Source organism: Fundulus heteroclitus, unplaced genomic scaffold (genome assembly GCF_011125445.2).
Source record: "Fundulus heteroclitus isolate FHET01 unplaced genomic scaffold, MU-UCD_Fhet_4.1 scaffold_39, whole genome shotgun sequence".
In the NCBI taxonomy this organism is placed as follows: domain Eukaryota; kingdom Metazoa; phylum Chordata; class Actinopteri; order Cyprinodontiformes; family Fundulidae; genus Fundulus; species Fundulus heteroclitus.
In genome coordinates, this window is record NW_023396803.1 from 727,636 (window position 1) to 750,978 (window position 23,343).

A 23,343-nucleotide genomic window follows, 5' to 3' on the forward strand; every position below is an offset into this window, starting at 1 on the left:
TTTTCTTTCCAACTGTGTTTTGTTTCAGTCACTGCCCAGCTCCAGCTCAGCTCTCAAGTCCGCGCCTCTGAAGTTCTGATCTCAAGTTCACGCCACTGCGGTTCTGGTCTCAGTTCCACGCCGCTGATGTTCTGCTTTCAAGCCCACACCGCTGCGGTTCTGGTCTCAGTTCCACGCCGCTGATGTTCTGGTCTCAGTTCCACGCCGCTGATGTTCTGCTTTCAAGCCCACGCCGCTGTGGTTCTGGTCTCAAGCCCACGCCGCTGACGTTCTGGTCTCAGTTCCACGCCACTGATGTTCTGGTCTCAGTTCCACGCCGCCGATGATCTGCTTTCAAGTCCACGCCGCTCAAGTTCTGGTCTCAAGCTCAACGCCTTCGATGTTCTGATCTCAAGCTCACGCCTCTGATATCCTGTTCTCAAGTCCACGTCTCTGAAGCTCTGGCTGCAAGTCTTCGGCTCCCGAGTTCCTCCCGGCCAGTTACGTTACGCGCCTCCTGCCGGCCAGCTTCTGTGCTCTACACCCTCGTCAGCTGTAAGACTCTGGTTCCACGTCATTCACCTGCTACACCCTTCAATAAACTCACCCATAAGAACTGACTCTGTGTGTGCGTGCTGTGTCCGGGTTCATCCCAGAAAAATATCCTGACAGTTTTCAAGACGCCACCAGAGAACCTAACGGCTATTTAATCGTCAATCTGACTCCAAATGGCCCTGATCATTTCAGACTGAGAACGGGAATGCTCCCCGGTCAGTGGGCCGCTGTGTATGTACCCAAGCTAAATTAATTCACAATGTCGGCATGCATAAAAAGGAACGCACCCTCATTCATAGCTCTGTATCACGCTACCCCGCAGAAACGGAAAGACATTCTCACTCACTTGTGTGAAATACCTCTGAATATCTTAAAAGGTAACGTTAAAGTATCTCCTGCTCAACATAAAAAACTGGAGAAGCAGAAAAAGATTATCAGACTGCTTGCTGATAAAAGAATGGGTTTAAAACGCAAGCAGTTGGTTCTGAAAAATAAAATGGGTGGCTTTATTCTTCCGTTGCTGAGTGTTGTGGCGGGGGATCTCATCAGGAGATATGAAAATGTCTCTTAGGACGGCGCAAAAGATGTATCTCGTTTCACCTCATCAGTTCAAACATTTGACTCCGTCAGAGCCTTCTATCAGACAGACGGCTGAAGAGGATTTGGATTCTAAAATGAGGGAGATACTGAATGAACCGGGACTGAGTTCTTGTGAAAAAATTAAAAGGTACAACGCTCTGCTGCATCATCTGACTCTAATGAAACAAGGTCAGCTGGAGGAACCCCGAGAGACTTTAACTTCGCAGCGTAACCCTACTCCGGAAAATAATGACAGTGAGGCGGACTCTGGCTCTGATTCTTTTGCTTCTACGCCCTCTCCTGTTGAATTGGACGAAACCGTGAACAAAGTTCTAAAAGCCCTGCCTGACAGAGATAACAAAAACGCAAAATATATTTTGAAAAAGTAATCCGAACGTGGCGGCAGTTGGACCTCCAAGGGCAAATTTGTTTATCGGGATCGTGTGATGGGAGCCTCACATTTGGTCGATTTGCTGAAAAATCTTCTGCTGCCATTTAAGAGGAAAACACAGACCCAGGAACCTGTAGGATGGAACCATTTCATGACCGCCCTGAAGGAACTAAACATCCCTGTGTCGTCAGTCAGTAATCCGCAGGCCCGGGAGCAATACAGACACTTAACGGAAACGGCTGTATTGGAGGGACTGAAGAAGGGAGCTAAACCTGTTGCGAAAAGTAAAGGGAAGATCGTGTTGTCCCCTAAATTCTCGGGATTAGAGTTTGATCATCCAACCCCCGACAACGAACGAGTCAGGAGCAAAAGAGTCAAGAACCCAGCATGGTTGAAATTTTCTCCTTAAAATTTTGTGAAATGAAAACTCGAAAAAAAGAATTTGTTATAAAGATACTTTTATTGTTTCAATATTCATGCGTACAGTGTTTTTCTTCTAGACTAATTACAGTTTGTAACAATCTTTAAACATTTGTAAATAGCATGTTCCATGATTAAATGAACATGAGGCCCACTTTTTGATACATTGCTGATATTTTTTCAGAAAATCAAATACCATGACATCATTTTTATAAACATCGTCGTCGTAGGTAGCCAATATTTCATGCATCGATAGCCCGCAGGCTTTATGACAAAGATAATAAACAGAATGATGAACGCACACGATGGGTAGAGTGTCTTGAAGTTGACGATCATGGTACAATATTTTCGATGATCTGTCTTTCAAAAATGATACTAGGCTTGAGGGATAAAATTGGAAATCCGGAGGAAAGAGTCAAAAAAGGTGGCTCGATCATTCTCTTCCAAAGTCAGAGCTAGCTAGTGTTCTCCAGGCATGTGTGAAGGATGAGTGTTGACAATAAAATAGGCGGGGCCTCTGTATGTGCGTTTAAGTAACGGAAGCTGATCACACGCCCAAACACTGAAAAATAGGTCCCCCAGTAGGTGATGCATCAGACTCTCGATCTCGTGCTTATTCATGTTTTAATAAAAATCCACCAAGACTTTTTGAGACGATTTCCAAAATTGAGTCGTAACACGCGTACACAATCAGGGTGGTCGTGTGAGGCAACGGAACTCTGAATCTCATTCCCATTCTCAAATTTCCATTACACACCGGTGACAAAGCATCTGAGTCCTCGCTCGGATTGAGATTAAAGACAAACAGGGAATAACCGTCGTTAAATTCCTTACGAGCGATATTTAAAGGAAGGTCTATTAAATGACGACCTGTAGTGGTGAACATGTTGTAATATTCCCTGACTAAAATATCGTTGTTGAATTGGGGTTGAAACGCCTTGGCGGGGACCTGTCTGCCGTCTTTGCGGAGCACTAAATATTCCACATCCATATGCTTAAAGTTGAATGGCGACATGCTTCTCCTTCCAGTGAATACCTCATGGTTTACCTAAAACAACATATTTCGGCATGGTCCCCAAAAAGAGATTCTCCTGAGTACATATCCTGGAATTTTCAGGGATATAATATGTTTTCACATTCACGTGCAAAAGAGGATTGAGGGCATTTCCTCTCATTAATGCTGAGGCGTGCCCGAGTCGGATAGCCGGGGAGACTGAAACTTTTTTCACAAAAAGCGAAGCCCCCAGAATTTTGAGTCGGAAGGTTGATTCACGAGGTCCTGTGAGAGAGAAGGCGTCGCTGGCTCTGGTTAGTTTAACCTTCATGTCAACAGAATTCAAGAGGAGTGTTTCGCAGAAGAAAATATCTGCGTGAAGCGGTCCCATCAGGTGTAACTCTCTGGAATTAGAGGTGAAAGCTGCTCTCTTGTTCATCCCCAAATTTGGACCATCTTGCATAACGATCGAGTCCAGGCATGGACTGGTAATCGGGCATACCGGGCATTTGCCCGGTGGGCCGACATGTATATTAATAATATGTATTATTATTATTATTATTATTATTATTATTATTATTATTATTATTATTATTATTATTATTATATATCGGCCTCGTTATATTTGCATAATACATGAAGAAAAATAAAATCAGCAGCGCAAGAGTCTGTTCCGATCATCCGGCCCTTACCACAGGCTACTGCATCCCATTGGTTATCATCCCTGACAGTCTAAAGGGCTAGGCCAATCATAAAGTAGAAAAACACCTTCACGCTCCATGTGGAAGTTTGTGCAGCGGTGTTCACCGTAGTAATGGATAAGAAACTCAAGGGAGGCGCAGAGAAACTGCACAAAAAAAGGAACAAGTTCTTCAAACGGACGCTGGGAAATGTGTCAAACTAACTGACATGTTCCCAACAGCATGCTCTTCATCTGCTCCGGTGTCTGATGTAAACTATGGTGGTGGTGGTGGTGGTGGTGGTGGTGGTTGTAGTGGAGGCGACGGCAAACGGAACAGTGAACATGTCAGTGCGGCTGCTGCAGTATCAGAACCTCCGGTAAGCCAGACAGTTTTCAGAGCCCCAAACTATGTAATGATGGTAGGATAAACCAACCAACCCCTTGATGAATATGATAAAATAACATAACCCCCCCAAAAAATTGGGATTAGGTTGAAAAATTGCCCACTGTTCTGCTACCAGATTCTACAGCGGCTTAACATGTTCTCAGATGCTTATCATCTCCTGGGCTTGCTTATAATTTCTTGCTGACCCTTTCCTTTACCCAAGTGGCCTGTGAAAGAACCTTCTCCACGCTCAAGTTCATCAAGTCCAGACTTAGGAGCAAGGACTGTCTGCAAGCAAGCAGGAGGCATTTATGTTGATGGCCACTGAAAAATACATCCTCATGGCACTGGGCACAGATACAGTGATAGATAAGGTGGCTGAGAAGAGTGGGTTGCTGACAAAGCTGCTCTTGTAAATTAGTAAGGTTCAGGGAAAATCGTACAAAACTTTGCCTTCGGCTGTACAGCTGCAATGCTTTTGAATAGTGTACGTACTGATCGACACATACAAACTGGTTGCGTGTGTCCGTTACTCGGTAGTGTACGCAATACAAACTCCTACGATTCGCCCACTTGGTCCAAGTCGACCTTTCGTACGGGCGTGCTGCCTTCCGTGCACCATGTGATGGCGCTCTCTTCTCGATTTGGCAAATCGGGGGAGGGGGGGTACGAAAGGAAGGATAGTTGTACGGGCCTGGTTACAATGGCTTATCACCCAGGGTAGCGCCACCAACGTTTCGGAAAGTACACTGCACGAACGCAACTACAGGCGGGAGGGGAAAAGTGGGCAAGCTTTTGCTATTGGCCGAGACCGTGGCTTATTTAATTATGCGCGTTTAGGAGGGGCCAAGGTATACAGAAGGAGGGATGGTGTACAGGCCTGTCCAAATATCAATAGCACCAATGGTGGTGGGAAATGGTACTGCAGCATATGGCCAAGAGTGGATATCTGGGCCCGTTTTGTTTCTGGAGCTATGCCACCAGCCAAGCAATATTTGATTTGTGATTATTGAGGCCTTTGCAGCTCATGCATTTGGACCAACCTTATAAATGCTCATTTCCTCGAAGTGCTCTACAACATGCCACTAACCACATCTTCTTATCTTATTGCTAAAAGGAAGTAGCTATAGGAAGGGGATACAGGTATGAGCTTTGCCCTGTTGGTAAATGCCTCAAAAGGGGCTCCTGTATGCCGAGTTGGAGCTGGAACACACAAACCGTGTGTGAGATGTGTGCCATCAAAGGTTGCACATTTTCACCTTTTGACCCCTACTGTGTCCACGTGGAACCACCCAGGGAGTTCAAAATCACAGGTTCTGCTCCTCATAAGGTCACCTACAAAATATGTTAAAATCAGCCTCCTGTGAAAAAAACAACAAAAGCTGATTGCCCCAAAAAAATCAGCCAACTTCCTTAGGGCTCAAGACAGTATTTGAGTCTCAAAAGCTGAGGCAGAAAGGTTTATTTATGCGCAGCGATGCCAAAATTCAGATATGAGTTCTAGCTCACCCCTCAACCGCCGTCTGTGATTTTTGTGCCTCTGGGCGCTTGCATCTAAGAATGGCACACGTTTGAAATATGAAAAAGAGATGCACAAAACACACTGCTTCTAAGAAGCAAAGAGTAAATTGAGACGATCAAAACAAGCCCACTCGAGCCCATATAGCTCTTTCTTTTGTCTCCCAGCAGCTGGTTTTTGACCTTAATGAGGCCTTAATCAGGGACTCCTAGAAAGCAGTGTTTTGTGCCACTGTTCGGCATAGGAGCAACGTAGCCTCACAAACTTGGTACCAAACGAAAGAGTAAATCGAGACGATCGAAACAAGCCCTCTCGAGCCCATCTAGCTCTTTCTTTTGTCTGCCAGCAGCTGGTTTTTGACCTTAATGAGGCCTTAATCAGGGACTCCTAAAAATAAGTGTTTTTTGCCACCGTTTGGCATGGCAGCGGCGCAGCCTCACAAACTTGGTACCAAAGGAAAGAGTAAATTGAGACGATCGAAACAAGCCCACTCGAGCCCATTTAGTTCTTTCTTTTGTCTCCCAGCAGCTGTTTTTTGACCTTAATGAGGCCTTAGTCAGGGACTCCTAAAAATAAGTGTTTTTTGCCACCGTTTGGCATGGCAGCGGCGCAGCCTCACAAACTTAAGGGTAAATCAGCACCAAAATGTTTACAACATTTATCTACTTTAACTTTATAATTAATTTAACTGATATTTATTTTTTGTTACTCTGGCTATGTACTTTAATTGTTGTTGTTGAAAAGTGTCTTTTATGTATTTTATTTTTACTGTTTTTGTTTTTCCTTCATGCAAACATGAACTGTAACTTTCTAATTTTTGTAATAATAATAATAAAAAAAACTTCTTCTTTATAGAATTTTTTTGCCGGTTGGCACGCAACCAAATGGTGCATTACCGCCACCAACTGGTATGGAGTGTGGATCAGAATGGCCACTTCTTATTTATACTAAACAAAACAAGTCACAATCAAATTAACAAAACAATATAAACAAAACCTAAATAAGATTTCAAATCCTCTCAATTACATTTATTAATCTAAGATAATGAAAAATAATCACATAACAATTATCTCTTGAGTTTTTTCTAAGTATTTCTATTAAATCAAATTGTATTCTTTTCCTTTTTAGATTTTGGACCATTTCTCTCCTTTCTCTTTCATACTTCCTACAGTATACCATAACGTGTTCAACTGTCTCTTGTTGCTCACAATATTCACATCTGCCATTGTTATGTTTACCTATTTAGAATAATGTATTATTTAATCCTGTGTGCCCAAATCTAAGTCCTGATATAATTGTTTCTTCTCCTATGTTCTTCCCTGCCCATCTCATTTTTCCCACTCTCCTCTGGATCATGTAAAACCATCTTCTGTTCCTCTCTTCCTCCCATTGCTTTTGCCACCTTTCCTTCATCTTCTGTTTAATTATGCTCTTTATTTCCATCTTACTAATTTTAACTGACACATCAATGTCTTTTCTTGTTGTAGCCTCCTTTGCAGCCTTATCTGCCATTTCATTTCCTTTAACCCCCATGTGTGCTGGTACCCACAAAAATATGACTGTAATGTCCATCATTTGAATTCTGTATAATGTTTGCTGGATTTCTATCAAAATATCTGGTCTACTGTCTGAGTGTTTTATCGGTAAACTGATTAGTGATGAAGGTGAATCTGAACAAATAATCACTCTCAGAGGTCTTATTTCTTCTACCCATTGCATTGCAAACAAAATTGCTAACATTTCTCTTGTGTATACTGATATATTATTACTTGTCCTCTTTCCTACTGTAATATGAATCTCTGGAACAATAAAAGATACTCCTATCTTGTTATCTAAACTTTTTTGATGCATCTGTGTAGATCTGAATGAAACTAGTAAATATTAATATATTCCTGTATTGTATTTGAATAAAAAAAAAAACCCTGACCTTATTTCCCTTTCGTAATAGTGTTAGATCTACTTTAGCTTCAGGTAGTATCCAAGGTTGTACTGCTGTCAGTGGTACTGTTGAACTGAACATTAAATCAGTTAATTCTAATTCCATTGCTTTTTGTCTAACTGTCTACCCAAAGCTTCTTCTCTCCCTGTTCTCCATTTCCCAACAAGATGTTAAAGTGCTCTGTGCTGGATGATCTTCACTATGACCCTGTAAATTAGCCCAATAGTTTAGAGATAACTGAATTCTTCTCAATGTCGGGAAGTCTGAACAACAACAACTCTTAATGCATCACGTGACTTTTGGCACAAATTTACCGCAGCGTGGGTGGGATTGTATCGTAGTCGAGCAGAGGCTGTTTTGTGCGAGCAGAGACCATTTTGTACTGGAGGAAAACTTATAAATGATATTTTGAGCGCAAGGTAGGCGGACAGTTTGCAAAACAATTTTTTTTTGTGTGAAACATATCTTTTTGTGTGCAAAACAAGTTTTATTTGTGTGCAAAACCTTTTTTGTGTACAACCTTTCAGCTGAAGACTTTTAACTGCATTTCATCCAGTAAAATAATGTTTAAACCAGGGGTGTCAAACGTACGGCCCGCCGAACAATTGTATCTCCTCGCTGCATCGACCGATCTGCACCTGATTTTTTGTGAGTCGGGTGGGGGAGCGCTGCCGTACGGGTTCGTGTAAATTGCCCGGTGGACGGGCAGGGAAAATGCGTGACAGCTTCTGCGGTGGCTGGAGGGAGGCGGTGCGCGTACCCCAGCGTTGTTGGCTGCGAGGGCCGCTCATCGCCGCTTGCGGCTTTAATTATTATTAGGCCCGAGCAGCTAAGCGCTGCGAAGGCCTATTGTAACTGCAGATTTTATTATTATTATTATTATTATTAGGCCCGAGCAGCTAAGCGCTGCGAAGGCCTATTGTAACTGCAGATTTTATTATTATTAGGCCCGAGCAGCTAAGCGCTGCGAAGGCCTATTGTAACTGCAGATTTTATTATTATTATTATTATTATTATTAGGCCCGAGCAGCTAAGCGCTGCGAACTGTCTACCCAAAGCTTCTTCTCTCCCTGTTCTCCATTTCCCAACAAGATGTTAAAGTGCTCTGTGCTGGATGATCTTCACTATGACCCTGTAAATTAGCCCAATAGTTTAGAGATAACTGAATTCTTCTCAATGTCGGGAAGTCTGAACAACAACAACTCTTAATGCATCACGTGACTTTTGGCACAAATTTACCGCAGCGTGGGTGGGATTGTATCGTAGTCGAGCAGAGGCTGTTTTGTGCGAGCAGAGACCATTTTGTACTGGAGGAAAACTTATAAATGATATTTTGAGCGCAAGGTAGGCGGACAGTTTGCAAAACAATTTTTTTTTGTGTGAAACATATCTTTTTGTGTGCAAAACAAGTTTTATTTGTGTGCAAAACCTTTTTTGTGTACAACCTTTCAGCTGAAGACTTTTAACTGCATTTCATCCAGTAAAATAATGTTTAAACCAGGGGTGTCAAACGTACGGCCCGCCGAACAATTGTATCTCCTCGCTGCATCGACCGATCTGCACCTGATTTTTTGTGAGTCGGGTGGGGGGGGGGGGGGGGGGGGGGGGGAGCGCTGCCGTACGGGTTCGTGTAAATTGCCCGGTGGACGGGCAGGGAAAATGCGTGACAGCTTCTGCGGTGGCTGGAGGGAGGCGGTGCGCGTACCCCAGCGTTGTTGGCTGCGAGGGCCGCTCATCGCCGCTTGCGGCTTTAATTATTATTAGGCCCGAGCAGCTAAGCGCTGCGAAGGCCTATTGTAACTGCAGATTTTATTATTATTATTATTATTATTAGGCCCGAGCAGCTAAGCGCTGCGAAGGCCTATTGTAACTGCAGATCTTTGACGTATTTTGCTCCGGTTAAAAGCTGCTTTTCAGCGATGAAGCTAGGGAAACTGCTAATGTTGAAGTTGAATTTGTTCTACACGCTTCTGCCTTGGAAAAATATTCGTCTTTTTACAAAAAGAATGTTTAAAGCCAGATTTGGGAACAAAGGTTATTCAGAGAATGCAAGAAAAGGAAGCTTTTGTGGGGAACTTTTGTCCTAGCTGTCTAGCTGCATATGGCCCCAGGACAGCACAATAGTTTTCTTGAAGTTTAATTTTGGAGAAGTAGAAACAAGTATTAATTTCAAAAGGTAGGTAAAAAAGGAAAAAAGTTTTTACAAAATCTTAAAATGTTGGATATTTGTAATTTCCATCTTGCTGTGAAAATTGGTGAAATATTATCATTTTTAATGCTTAGATATAAAATCGCAAGGCCATTACTAAAATTGCCTTTTGTTGAAAATGTTTTTTGGCATACAATACTTTATATTTATAGGTAGCCTAGATGTGCATAATAAAAGAGTGGAACTAAAACCTGGTCTAAAATTATTATGGAGCTTTAACTTGCTAAGAGTAATACTGTTAGATGATTATATCTTTAAAATGAGATAACTGTCTCAAAAAATGTGATAGTTTATTTGGTCTGAAGAGATGATGCAATTCAATGTTATTTATATAGCGACAATTCATGAAATATGTCATCTCAAGGCACTTTACAACGTCAAAATCAATCAGATTATACAGATTGGGTCAGATTATACACAAAAATTCCTATATAAGGGAACCAGTTCATTGCATCAAAGTCTTGACAAGTAGCATTCTCTCTTGAAGAAGCGTAGAGCCACAGGGAGAGTCGTCTGCATTGTCCATGGCTTTGCAGCAATCCTACCTACTGAGCAAGCATGAAGCGACAGCAGGAAAAAAAACTCCCCATTAACGGGAAGGAAAAACCTCCAGCAGAACCGGGCTCAGTATGAACGGTCATCTGCCTCGACAGACTGGGGGTTACAGAAGACAGAGCAGAGACACAACAAGAGAGACAAAAAAAGCACAGAAGTTCTACATTAGATGGTAGTAGCGGGTGATCTGTCTTCCCTGGATGAAGCCACAGCTAACAGAACGCCAGACCAGGTGTGCCTACTATGAAGAAAAAAGAAAAATCAAAAAGTTAAAAGCTGAAATTACAACAGTCATTCAAAATTGAAGAACAATAGACCCTGATGTCCTGCAGTAGCCTAAACCTATAGCAGCATAACTATAGAGGTAGCTCAGGGTAACATGAGCCACTCTAACTATAAGCTTTTTAAAAAAGGAAAGTCCAGCTTCTAGTGGAGAAGTTCAAGTATCTTGGGGTCTTGTTCACGAATGAGGGGAAGATGGAGCGGGAGATCGACAGGCGGATTGGTGCGGCGTCTGCTGTGAAGCGGGCGCTATACCGGTCCGTTGTGGTGAATCTGCACCAGATTTTTTGTGAGTCGTGGGGGAGCGCTGCCGAACACGTTCGTGTAAATCGCCCAGTGGACGGGCGGGCAAAATGCGTGACAGCATCTGCGGTGGCGGGCGGCCGGCGGTGCGCAAATCCCAGCGGTGGCCAAGGCCGGAGCGGCGCTTTGCTGCGAGGGCCGCTCATCACCGCTTGTTAGGCCCGAGCAGCGAAGCGCTGCGAAGGCCTATTGTTTCTGTGTTGTTTGTTGTGTTGTTTCTTATTATTATTATTAGGCCCGAGCAGCTAAGCGCTGCGAAGGCCTATTGTATCTGTAGTGTTTAATTATTATTATTATTAATCTGCCACCCCAAAGAGGGGCCTTTTTGAGGGCTTTATCATATTCAAAAACTCACCAAACTTGGCGGATGCATGAAGACTGTTTAAAAATTTTGTATTTTAAGGTCGTCACAAAAATCAAAAGAAAAATGCCTCAACGGCGCCACCTAGCAATTTTCAAAGGACCCTTTGCTATTCACTTACTTCATCGTAGAGACATGAGATTTGGTACAGTGGTAGAGCTTACCAAGACGCTCAGAATTTACAATTAATGTCATAGTGCAAATATCACAGGAAGTCGGCCATTTTAGATTGAAGGTCTGATTTTGACCCCATTTTTGACGTTTACAGCATTGGTATTTGATCGAACTCCTCCTAGAGATTTTGAGCGAGCGGCCTGAAACTCTGTCAGTCTGATCATAAGGCATGGACAATTAAAAGTTATCAAAACGGTGAGTTTTTGAGCATGCTGAAGGGGCATTAGCAGGGGTCAAAGTTCACCTACTCGCCACAAAAAATAAAATTGTTATATCTCCTACACAGAAACACACAGAGGCACCAAACTTTCTGTGATTGATCATCATCGGGTCTTCTTTAATATCCAATGGTCAAATGATGACATAACTTAGGCCACGCCCCCTGACAACAGGAAGTGTCATGTTTTGCTGTAAGCGGTCGCTATGTTACCCCTCTGAACTAATCAACATGAAACTGTGTCCACAGACAGAACACATGTTGATGTGTTGTGGATTTCAGGCCAAACTGGATTCGATGTTCGATGGAGCAGGGGGGCGTGGCGGCGTGGCATATTCACCTCAAACGCTGCTGTCATACGTTTGGCTCTGAATTCCACAGTTTTGGGCCGAGCTGCTTAAAACTCATTTGGATGCATCCTTATCCACCCCCCAACAGGAATCCATAACAAACTTTAGTGAGCAGGACTTAGTTTCTCTATAGCGCCACCAAGCAATTTTCAAAGGACCCTTTGCTATTCACTTAGTTCATCGTAGAGTAATGAAATTTTGTACAGTTGTAGATCTCAGCAAAACGCTCAGAATTTACAATTAATGTTATAGTGCAAGTATCACAGGAAGTAAGCCATTTTAGATTGAAATCTAAATTTTGACACCATGTTGACATGTAAAGCATTTGGATTTGATCAAACTTGTCCAGCAGGGGGCAGCAAGAGACCACAAATAAACCCCAAAGGGATTTCTTTTGGTAAGTAAGTGATCTTAACTCTGGTTTTCTTTATATAGTTAAGTTGCACAGATATACAAATCCTGCTTGAAAACTGACAAACTTACACTTGTTCAATACATTTCAGTTTTTATTTATATAGCGCCAAATCATGAAACATGTCATCAGGGGTGGACTGGGACAAAACAATCGGCCCTGGCATTTTGGATTAGACTGGCCCACCACATTTGTTTTGTGTACTGAATGTGTATATCAACTGTGCAATACCAACTGTGCAATACCTTGAGGCCAGGTTAATGGAAATTAGTGAGAGTGGACACTTAAAATACTTCCAAAATCTTAATTTATTAACACTGTAAAATGTAAACTCCACCACAGCACAGCAACAATTCTTAGATCAGAAAGGGGAGAGAGAAAGAGAGGTTTCACGGTCAATCACACATATTATCACGTTACATCATTATAAGAAGTTATTGTAAGTTGCTCATCAGATCTATTCAGTCTTCCAGATACTGTAGGGTAACATTGGACTAATGTGCACTCACTGTGTAAAAAAGGATGCCAATGACAAAATGAACCAGAGAATGCCTCACTTGTCATCATGGAAAGAAAGAAAATATATAATAACATAATATAAATTTTGATTTACTCAGTCATTTGTAATAAGTATTTTATTTATCTAATTTCCTAATTTTTGATCCTATTTTCATAGCGAAGCCGGTGAGGCCGCAGCGAGCTTGGCCTCCCCTGGGATTGTGCAATCCCATGTTAACTGCGCTGACTTCCATTCTGTGAATGCATCATCCTGTCTCTAGATCATAAATTAAATTGTTCAAACAGTTATGAACAGATTTTCCACAATTTAATGTATGTGGATTACGAATTGTGTTTTGGTCATCAAACTGTGTGCAGATAACATGTTTTCGTGGTGCTGGGCGATCATAAGCAGCAAAGAACTGGTTGTAGGTGAGGTCGGCAGTTCCTTGGCTGCTAGGTAGGGGGCGCTCAAGGGGCACCGCTCGTGATCCCCAAATAGTAGAGTCAAAACAAGTTATTGATGTTTTATTAGCGAGTTTTGCTAAACAAGTAAAGCACTAAAAAGACTCTAAACATACAGCCGGAACAGGACTGATGAAGGAAGGCTTTCCTCCCTGGCAGTGAGCTCCATTGAGACTGAGAGACTTTTAAAACTGAAGAAGATAAAGAGAACTTTTACCGGAAAATTATGATATTTTTGTTCAGAAAGAGCGCCGCACGGACTTAAATTATAAGTAGAGGTAAGACAGCGATACTTATTCATGTTTTGTTTTTGTGATAAAATGTGCGTAATGTGGGTTATAGTTTTAGAATGTGTTACAAATGCAGAAATCCATCATAACTCATAAACTGTTACCAATCAAATGACAAATAATTTATTTTTATTTGTTCATCAAAGAACCAATATTTTTCCATGTATCTTGGTGAATTTATTTGGCTCAATCAGTCGCCTTCAGCACTTTGCAACAAGTCTACTCTGTAGAGTGTATATATTTGTAAATCTGACTCTGATGACGTCAGTGCCTCACCAGCTATGAACCCTACCGTACGTCACTGACTACAACCACACCCACCACCATATTTTACATCAGACAACGGAGCAGATGAAGGGCCTGCTGTTGGGAACATGTCAGTCAGTTTGACACATTTCGCAGCGTCCGTTTGAAGAACTCGTTTCTTTTTTTCGTGCAGTTTCTCTGCGCCTCCCTTGCGTTTCTTATCCATTACTACTGTGAACACCGCTGCACAAAGTTCCACATGGAGCGTGAAGGTGTTTTTCTACTTTATGATTGGCCTAGCCCTTTAGACTGTCAGGGATGATAACCAATGGGCTGCAGTAGCCTGTGGTAAGGGCCGGATGATCGGAACAGACTCTTGCTCTGCTGATTTTATTTTTCTTCATGCATGATGCAAATATAACAAGACAGATATATAAAATAATAATAATACATATTATTAATATACATGTCGGGTCTGCCGGCCCAAACAGCACGTCGGCCCACCGGGGAAATGCCTGGTACGCCCGATTACCAGTCCATGCCTGCATGTCATCTAAAGGCAGTTTACAATGTCAAAATCAATCAGATTATACGTATTAAGTCAGATTATCCAGATTGGTAAATGAAATTCCTATATAAGGGAACCAGTTGATTGCATCAAAGTCGTAACAAGCAGCATTCACTCCTGAAGAAGAGTAGAGCCACAGGGAGAGTCGTTTGCATTGTACATGGCTTTGCAGCAATCCCTCATACCGAGCAAGCATGAAGTGACAGCAGAAGGAAAAACTCCCCATTAACAGGAAGGAAAAACCTCCAGCAGAACCGGGCTCAGTATGAACGGTAATCTGCTTTGACCGACTGGGGGTTACAAAAGAGAGAGAAGAGACACAACAAGACAGACAAAAAAGCACAGAAGCACACATTGATCCAGTAATCTGTTTTACATTAGATGGTAATAACAGGTGATCTGTCTTCCCTGGATGATGTCACAGCTAACAGAACGCCAGACCAGGTGTACCTACTATGAAGAAAAAATAGAAAAAACAAAAAGTTAAAAGCTGAAATGACAACAGTCATGCAAAATTGAAGAACAATAGACCCTGATGTCCTCCAGCAGCCTAAGCCTATAGCAGCATAACTATAGAGGTAGCTCAGGGTAACATGAACCACTCTAACTATAAGCTTTGTCAAAAAGGAAAGTCCCAAGAGCCAGCTTCTAGTGGAGGAGTTCAAGTATCTTGGGGTCTTGTTCACGAATGAGGGGAAGATGGAGCGGGAGATCGACAGGCGGATTGGTGCGACGTCTGCTGTGAACCGGGCAATGTACCGGTCCGTTGTGGTGAAGAGAGAGCTGAGCCAAAAGGCTAAGCTCTCGATTTACCAGTAGATCTACGTTCCTACGCTCATCTATGGTCACGAGCTTTGGGTCGTGACCGAAAGAACGAGATCCTGGATACAAGCGGCCAAAATGAGTTTTCTCCATAGTGTGTCTGGGCTCTCCCTTAGAGATAGGGTGAGGAGCTCAGTCATCCGGGGAGGACTTAGAGTAGAGCCGCTGCTCCTTCACATTGAGAGGAGCCAGTTGAGGTGGCTCGGGCATCTGGTCAGGATGCCTCCTGGACGCCTCCCTGGTGAGGTGTTCTGGGCATGTCCCCCTGGGAGGAGGCCCAGGGGAAGACCCAGGACACGCTGGAGAGACTCTGCTGGCCTGGGAACGCTTTGGGATTCCCCCGGAGGAAGTGGCTGGAGAGAGGAAGGTCTGGGCCTCCCTCTTGAAGCTGCTACCCCCGCGACCTGACCCCGGATAAGCGGAAGACGATGGATGGATGGAAAAAGGAAAGTTTTAGGATTAGTCCTAAAAGTAGACAGGGTGTCTGCGTCACGGACCAAAACTGGGAGTTGGTTCCACTGGAGAGGAGCATGATAGCTAAAGGATCTGCCTACCATTCTGGTTTTACAGACTTTAGGAACCACCAGCAGACCTGCTTTCTGAGAGTGAAGTGGTCTGTTAGAAATTACTAAAGTTTGTACACAACATACACATGTGGAATATTGCTAACGTGTTACTTTAGCAATATTCCAATTGCTAAAGTGTTACTTTTACATTATTACTTTTGGGTGTGTATCCACCAATTTAACTGTCAAACTTTCATAAAAGCTGTCTTAATGCAAGAAACGAAACCCTTAAACACATGAAATAATTAACTTTAAATAACTAAAAAGGTTTTGTTAACTTTTCACATGAAGCTGGATTAACAGCTAGTAAGATACCTTTGATTAAATTTGTATACTAGTGTTTAAACCAGGGGTGTCAAACGTACGGCCTGCGGGCCAAATCTGGCCTGCCGAACGATTTAGTCCGGCCCGGTGGCCAAATGCATTTTCATTATTCAACGGCTGTGTCTCTTCGGTGCATCAACTGATCTGCACCAGATTTTTTGTGAGTCGTGGATGAGCGCTGCCCAACGCGTACGTGTGTATTGCATGGTAGACGGGTGAGGAAAATGCTTGACAGCTTCTGCGGTGGCTGGCGGCGGGAGGTGCGCGTACCCTAGCGGTGGGCCATAGGCCAGAGCGGCGCTTGGCTGCGAGGGCCGATCATCACCGCTTGCGGTTTTAATTATTATTATTTTTATTCTGCCCCCCTAAAGAGGGGCCTTTTTGGGGGCTTTATCATACTCAAAAACTCACCAAACTTTGCAGATGCATGGGGACTGTTTAAAAATTTTGTATTTTAAGGTCGTCACAAAAATCTAAAGAAAAATGCCTCAACGGCGCCACCTAGCAATTTTCAAAGGACCCTTTGCTATTCACTTACTTCGTCGTAGAGACATGAGATTTGGTACAGTGTTAGAGCTCACCAAGACGCTCAGAATTTACAATTAATGTCATAGTGCAAATATCACAGGAAGTCGGCCATTTTAGATTGAAGGTCTGATTTTGACCCGATTTTTGACGTTTACAGCATTGGTATTTGATCGAACTCCTCCTAGGGATTTTGAGCGAGCGGCTTGAAACTCGGTCAGTCTGATCATAAGGCATGGCCAATTAAAAGTTATCAAAACGGTGAGTTTTTGAGCATGCTGAAGGGGCGTTGGCAGGGGTCAAAGTTCACCAACTCGCCATGAAACACAAAACTGTTATATTTCATACACAAAAACTCACAGAGCCACCAAACTTTCAGTAGTTGATCACCACTAGGTCTTCTTTAATATCCAATGGTCAAATGATGACATTGCTTAGGCCACGCCCCCTGACAACAGGAAGTGTCATGTTTTGTTGTAAGCGGTCGCTATGTTACCCCTCTGAGCTAATCAACATGAAACTGTGTCAAGAGACAGAAGACATATTGGTGTGCTGTGGATTCCAGCCCCAAGTGGATTCCATGGAGCAGGGCGGCGTGGTGGCGTGGGGAAGTCACATCAAACCATATATTTTTAATCTTTTGACAGCATTATTTGCTCAAACCTGTCCACCAGGTGGCAGCAAGAGACCACAAATAAACCACAAACCAAGTTGTCTTGTTCAGTAAGGCAAGGCAAGGCAAATTTATTTATATAGCACAATTCAGTACAAAGACAATGCAAAGTGCTTTACATGATTAAAATATAGCAAAATAAAACAGAATAAAAGCAAGTAGGTAGGAATAAAATGTAGATAGAAAAAAGAACAAAAAAGTGGTGATTCAGTTAACTAGAACAGTTGAAGGCAATCCTAAACAAATGTGTTTTTAATCCTGATTTAAAGGAACTCAGGCTTTACGCCCCTTTACAATTTTCTGGAAGTTTGTTCCAGATGAGTGGAGCATAGGAACTAAATGCTGCTTCTCCTTGTTTAGTTCTGGTTCTAGGTATGCAGAGTAGGCTAGAGCCAGAAGACCTTAATGGTCTGGATGGTTAATACACTGATAACAAGTCTGATGTATTTAGGTGCTAAGCCATTCAGGGATTTATAGACGAACAGAAGTTTTTAAAGTCTATTCTCTGATATACAGGGAGCCATGGAAGGACTTTAGAACTGGGGTGATGTGCTGTACTTTCTTAGTCTTAGTGAGGACGCGGGCAGGAGCGTTCTGGATCAGCTGCAGCTGTCTGATCCACTTTTTAGGCAGGCCTGTGAAAACACCGTTGCACCGTTGCAAATATAAACGCATGGATTAGTTTTTCCAGATCCTGCTGAGACATTAGTCCTTTAATCCTGGAAATGTTTTTCAGGTGATAGAAAGCTGACCTTGTAACTTTCTTTAGATGCTTTTGGAGGTTCAGGTCTGAGACCATTACTACTCCAAGATTTCGGGCCTGATCAGTGGTTCCTAGCTGAAGCGACTGAAGCTGTGTGTTAACTTTTGATCTCTCCTCTATTGGTCCAAATATTATTACTTCTGTTTCGTTTTTATTCAACTGAAGAAAATTTTGGCACATCCACGTATTGATTTCTTCTAGGCATTTACTCAGTGCTTGAACTGGTTCATAGTCACCTGGTGACATGGTGATGTAGAGCTGTGTGTCGTCTGCATAGTTATGGTAGCTGATGTTGTTGTTTCTTATGATCTGAGCTAGAGGAGCATGTAGATATTGAATAGGAGGGGACCCAAGATGGACCCTTGGGGAACCCCACATGTGATTTTTGTAATCTTCGATGTAAAGTTACCTACTGATACAAAAAAGTCCCTGTCCTTTAAGTAGGATTTAAACCAGTGGAGAGCTGTACCACAGAGGCCGACCCAGTTCTCCAGGCGCTCTAACAGAATGGAGTGATCAACAGTATCAAATGCTGCACTGAGGTCCAACAGAACCAGCACTGTGGTTCTTCCACAGTCTGTATTTCTATGGATGTCATCAAACACCTTGATAAGGGCGGTCTCTGTACTGTGGTGAGCACGGAAGCCAGACTGGAAAACGTCAAAGCGGCTGGTCGTTGTTAAGAAGGTGTTTAATTGTTGAAACACAGCTTTTTCAATAATCTTACTGATAAAGGGGAGGTTTGAGATGGGTCTGTAGTTCTGGAGTAGTAGTTTGTCTAAATTGTTCTTTTTTAACAGTGGTTTGATAATTGCTGTTTTTAGGGAAAACACCTGACAGAAGGGATGTGTTTATTATCTGAGTCAAATCAGACGCTATGACAGGCAAAACTTTCTTAAGGAAAACTGTGGGTAGAGCATCAAAACAGCATGAGGAGGAACTTAGCTGCTGAATGATCTCCTCTAAGCTTTTGGAGTTTATTTGGCTGAATTGGGACATTTTGTCAGGATAAGTTCCAGCTGAATACGGCTTTGGTTCTAGAGTTGGTGTGGATGTACAAACTGATCTTCTAATTATCAGTTTATTTATTTTTTAGACTAGTTCCATATGAGAGGTTGCAAGAAAACTTGTAACTTTACTGAATTTGCAGCTTAAGAAGATTGGGTTTGACAGACAACACCAACTGTCCCCTCAATCCAGTGCACACAATACCACAACAGACCTCATCACGCTTTACAGTACATCAAGAAAACTAAATCAACTAAAACAAGTTCACGAGTGCACATGAAATTAAGTTAATCCATATTTGTGTGTCAGGGTGTCTAAGCACTCTCCAGAATTTGACATCTCAGCAGGACCTGTAATAATTATAGAAAGTAACGTTATAGTTGTTCTGCCTTTTGTTAAGACAGCAAGGAATTCATGTCGTGAATACATTACATAAATAAGATATAAATTAATTATTAGTCAGAGGAAATCCATGGTAAAAACAGTTAGAAACGTTTTGGGTTCATATTTAATCAGAGTGAGACATCACAACTTTGTTAGATCTCTATGTGAATTACGTGAGATAGTGAGTGCTCTCACCTTAAATAAAAGATCTTTGACGTATTTTGCTCTGGGAAAAGCTGCTTTTCAGCGATGAAGCTAGGGAAACTGCTAATGTTGAAGTTGAATTTGTTCTACACGCTTCTGCCTTGGAAAATATTCGTCTTTTTACAAAAAGAATGTTTAAAGCCAGATTTGTGGATAAAGGTTATTCAGACAACGCAAGAAAAGGAAGCTTTGTGTGGGGAACTTTTGTCCTAGCTGTCTAGCTGCATATGGCCCCAGGACAGCACAATAGTTTTCTTGAAGTATAATTTTGGAGAAGTAGAAACAAGTATTAATTTCAAAAGGTAGGTAAAAGAGGAAAAAAGTTTTTACAAAATCTTAAAATGTTGGATAGTTGTTATTTCCATCTTGCTGTGAAAATTGGTGAAATATTATCATTTTTAATGCTTAGATATAAAATTGCAAGGCAATTACTAAAATTGCCGTTTCTTGAAAATGTTTTTTGGCATGCCATACTTTATATTTATAGGTAGCCTAGATGTGCATAATAAAAGAGTGGAACTAAAAGCTGGTCTAAAATTTTTATGGAGCTTTAACTTGCTAAGAGTAATAACGTTAGATGATTATATCTTTAAAATGAGATAACTGTCTCATAAAATGTGATAGTTTACTTGGTCTAAAGAGATGATTCAATTAAATGTTATTTATATAGCGCCAATTCATGAAATATATCATCTCAAGGCACTTTACAAAGTCAAAATCAATCAGATTATACAGATTGGGTCAGATTATACACATTGGTCAAAAAAATTCCTATATAAGGGAACCAGTTCATTGCATCAAAGTCTTGACAAGTAGCATTCTCTCTTGAAGAAGCATAGAGCTACAGGGAGAGTCGTCTGCATTGTACATGGCTTTGCAGCAATCCTACCTACTGAGCAAGCATGAAGCAACAGCGGGAAAAAAACTCCCCATTAACGGGAAGGAAAACCTCCAGCAGAACCGGGCTCAGTATGAACGGTCATCTGCCTCGACCGACTGGGGTTACAGAAGACAGAGCAGAGACACAACAAGAGAGACAAAAAAGCACAGAAGTTCTACATTAGATGGTAGTAGCGGGTGATGTGTCTTCCCTGGATGATGCCACAGCTAACAGAACGCCAGACCAGGTGTACCTACTATGAAGAAAATAGGAAAATCAAAAAGTTAAAAGCTGAAATGACAACAGTCATTCAAAATTGAAGAACAATAGACCCTGATGTCCTGCAGTAGCCTAAACGTATAGCAGCATAACTATAGAGGTAGCTCAGGGTAACATGAGCCACTCTAACTATAAGCTTTTTAAAAAAGGAAAGTCCAAAGAGCCAGCTTCTAGTGGAGAAGTTCAAGTATCTTGGGGTCTTGTTCACGAATGAGGGGAAGATGGAGCGGGAGATCGACAGGCGGATTGGTGCAGCGTCTGCTGTGAAGCGGGCGCTGTACCGGTCCGTTGTGGTGAAGAGAGAGCTGAGCCAAAAGGCGAAGCTCTCGATTTACCGGTCGATCTACAATCCTACCCTCATCTATGGTCACGAGCTTTGGGTCGTGACCGAAAGAACGAGATCCCGGATACAAGATCCCGAAATGAGTTTTCTCCATAGTGTGTGTGAGCTCTCCCTTAGAGATAAGGTGAGGAGCTCAGTCATCTGGGGAGGACTTAGAGTAGAGCCACTGCTTCTTCACGTCGAGAGGAGCCAGTTGAGGTGGCTTGTGCATCTGGTTAGGATGCCTCCTGGACGCCTCCCTGGTGAGGTGTTCCGGGCACGTCCCACCAGGAGGAGGCCCAGAGGGAGACCCAGGACATGCAGGAGGGACTATGTCTCTCGGCTGGCCTGCAAACGCCTTGGGATTCCCCCGGAGGAGCTGGCCCAAGTGGCTGGGGAGAGGAATGTCTGGGCCTCCTTTATAAAGCTGCTACCCCCGCGATATTGCTAAAGTGTTCCTTTGGCAGTAGTCCAATTGCTAAAGTGTTACTTTTATATTACTTTTGGGTGTGTATCCACCAATTTAGATGTTAAACTTTCATAAAAGCTGTCTTAATGCAAGAAACAAAACCCTTAGACACATGAAATAGCAAGTAACTTTAAAAAACTAAAATGGTTTTGTTAACTTTTCACATTAAACTGGATTAACAGCTAGTAAGATACCTTTGATTAAATTGGTATACTAATGTTTAAACCAGGGGTGTCAAAGCTACGGCCCGCAGGCCGAATTCGGCCCACCGAACGATTTAGTCCGGTCCGATGGCCAAATGCATTTTCATTATTCAACGGCTGTATCTCCTCGCTGCATCGCGCGATCTGCACCAGATTTTTTTTGAGTCATGGGGGAGCGCTGCCGAACACGTTCGTGTGAATCGCCCAGTGGACGGGCGGGCAAAATGCGTGACAGCATCTGCGGTGGCGGGCGGGCGGCGGTGCGCAAATCCCAGCGGTGGCCAATAGGCCAGAGCGGCGCTTTGCTGCGAGGGCCGCTCATCACCGCTTGCGGTTTTAATTATTATTATTATTAATCTGCCACCCCAAAGAGGGGCCTTTTTGAGGTCTTTATCATATTCAAAAACTCACCAAACTTGGCGGATGTATGAAGACTGTTTAAAAATTTTGTATTTTAAGGTCGTCACAAAAATCAAAAGAAAAATGCCTCAACGGCGCCACCTAGCAATTTTCAAAGGACCCTTTGCTATTCACTTACTTTATCGTAGAGACATGAGATTTGGTACAGTGGTAGAGCTCAGCAAGACGCTCAGAATCTACAATTAATGTCATAATGCAAATATCACAGGAAGTCGGCCATTTTAGATTGAAGGTCTGATTTTGACCCCATTTTTGACGTTTACAGCATTGGTATTTGATCGAACTCCTCCTAGAGATTTTGAGCGAGCGGCTTGAAACTCGGTCAGTCTGATCATAAGGCATGGCCAATTAAAAGTTATCAAAACGGTGAGTTTTTGAGCATGCTGAAGGGGCATTAGCAGGGGTCAAAGTTCACCTACTCGCCACAAAAAATAAAACTGTTATATCTCCTACACAGAAACACACAGAGGCACCAAACTTTCTGTGATTGATCATCATCGGGTCTTCTTTAATATCCAATGGTCAAATGATGACATCACTTAGGCCACGCCCCCTGACAACAGGAAGTGTCATGTTTTGCTGTAAGCGGTCGCTATGTTACCCCTCTGAACTAATCAACATGAAACAGTGTCCACAGACAGAACACATGTTGATGTGTTGTGGATTTCAGGCCAAACTGGATTCAATGGAGCAGGGGGGCGTGGCGGCGTGGCATATTCACCTCAAACGCTGCTGTCATACGTTTGGCTCTGAATTCCACAGTTTTGGGCCAAGCTGCTTAAAACTCATTTGGATGCATCCTTATCCACCCCCCAACAGGAATCCATAACAAACTTTAGTGAGCAGGACTTAGTTTCTCTATAGCGCCACCAAGCAATTTTCAAAGGACCCTTTGCTATTCACTTAGTTCATCGTAGAGTAATGAAATTTTGTACAGTTGTAGATCTCAGCAAGACGCTCAGAATTTACAATTAATGTCATAGTGCAAGTATCACAGGAAGTAAGCCATTTTAGATTGAAATCTAAATGTTGACACCATGTTGACATGTAAAGCATTTGGATTTGATCAAACTTGTCCAGCAGGTGGCAGCAAGAGACCACAAATAAACCCCAAAGGAATTTCTCTTG